The sequence below is a fragment of the Marmota flaviventris genome, chromosome 4 (assembly GCF_047511675.1).
Source record: "Marmota flaviventris isolate mMarFla1 chromosome 4, mMarFla1.hap1, whole genome shotgun sequence".
Taxonomy (NCBI): domain Eukaryota; kingdom Metazoa; phylum Chordata; class Mammalia; order Rodentia; family Sciuridae; genus Marmota; species Marmota flaviventris.
The window spans coordinates 43,812,301-43,814,233 of record NC_092501.1 but is presented as its reverse complement, the minus strand read 5'-3'; the positions used below and the strand labels follow the sequence as shown (position 1 = coordinate 43,814,233).

General features: G+C 48.4%; 1 pseudogene; it reads left to right on the top strand.

Annotated features, from left to right (window-relative positions):
* The first annotated feature begins 753 nt into the window (after positions 1-753).
* Positions 754-1,460, top strand: LOC114082174 (neurofilament light polypeptide-like; annotated as a pseudogene).
* Positions 1,461-1,933: the final 473 nt, after the last annotated feature.

Sequence of the window (1,933 nt, the reverse complement as noted above, 5' to 3'; positions counted from 1 at the left end):
CATGGTAATAAATAACTCCAAACATTACATTAAATTCATCAATGCAATAAAATGGTTATTCATAAATTTAAAAAGAAAATAAATTGCCTAATAGATGATAAATCTTTCTCATTATTACACACATTGCAATCTATTTATATTTTATTGGTTGATGAAAGTCACAAGACAAACTTAAATTCAAAGCTCTAAAGTCTACTATTCTTGAAAGACATACCCTGGCCAGCCAGGTGCAATGAAGATATGCAAAGAACATTTTGCCCTCATAAAAGAAACCGTGGCAAACCTATTTGGGCCAGGAGAAAGGCTGCACTTCATGGTGACAGCATGTATTGAAACAAAACCACTCACCTTAGTCCTGGGTTGTGGATCAGTGGTAGCACTTGCCTAGCATGTGTGCAAGAGGCACTAGTTGGATTCTCAGTACCGCATATAAATAAATGAGTAAAATAAAACCAAAAATCACTTGCCTCTGAGAGCACACCCCCAATGACCCAACAACTTTCCCCTAGGCCCCACCTGTGAACATTCATCATTTCCCAAGAGCACCACCCAGGGGAACAATTCTTGAACACCTTGGCCTTTGGGGGACTCTCAAGTCCAAACTATGGCAATCTCTTAAGTAAAAATATTAATAATAATAATAATAATAATAATAATAATAATAATAATAGGCACACAGCCATCCATCCTTCGCTTTCGCTTTCTCCCCCATCCTTCCTTCTCTCCAGGCCCCCATCTCTGCTGGCCGCCAGCATGAGTTCCTTTAGCTATGAGCCTAGACCTCCTACAAGCGGCGCTATGTGGAGACTCACCGGGTGCACATCTCCAGTGAGCACAGTGCCTACAGCACCGCGGTGCTCTGCTTACTCCAACTACTCGGCCCTGGTGTCCTCCTGGCTCTCCGTGTGCCGCAGCTACTCGTCCAGTTCGGGCTCCTTGATGCACAGCCTGGAGAACCTAGACCTGAGCCAGGTAGCCGCCATTAGCAACGATCTCAAGTCCATCCGCACTCAGGAGAAGGTGCAGCTCCAGGACCTCAAAGACCGCTTCGCCAGCTTCATCGAGCACGTGCAGGAGCTGGAGCAGCCGAACAAGCTGCTGGAAGCCGAGCTGCTGGTGCTGTGCCAGAAGCATTCGGAGCCGTCCCGCTTCCAGGCGCTGTAGGAGCAGGAGATTAGCCACCTGCGCCTGGCGGGGGGACGCTACCAAAGAGAAGCAGGCACTCCAGGGCGAGCGCGAAGGGCTGGAGGAGACTGTGCAACCTGCAAGCATGCTAGGAAGAGGAGGTGCTGAGCCGCGAGGACGCCGAGGGCCGCCTGATGGAGGCGCGCTTAGGCGCAGAGGAGGCAGCGCTGGCCCGCGCTGAGCTCCAAAAGCATATCCACAGCCTGATGGACGAAATCGCTTTTCTGAATCTCCAAAGCCTCATTCTGTCTCAGCCTTTCCTTGTCTCTTTTTAGGCTCCCCCTGTCCTTTAGAACTTGTTCTTATCTTCATTTCTCCACCCTTCTCTACCTCTATTTTCTCACCACTGTCTCTCCCCTTCAGTCTCTCTTTCTCTCTCTCTCTCTCTCTCTCTCTCTCTCTCTCTCTCTCTCTCTCTCTCTCTCTCCTCTCTCCTCTCTCCTCTCTCTCCCTCCCTCCCCCTCTTTCTTTGCCTCTGTCTATCATTCCTATCTTGCCACCCACAGTCTCCTTGGGTTCCCTGCTTGCGCCCCAGGTCCCACCCACCCGCCAAGGCGCCCTCAGGCGCAAACATTCTGATTCTGAGTCATCAGATCTGTCACCAAGACTAATATTTAATTTTTAAAAAAATTATATATACATAAATTGGACACAACACCCTAATTCCCTAATTTCTTTATTTATTTTTATGTGGTGCTGAGGATTGAACTCAGCATACCACACATACTAGGTAAGCACTCCACCATTG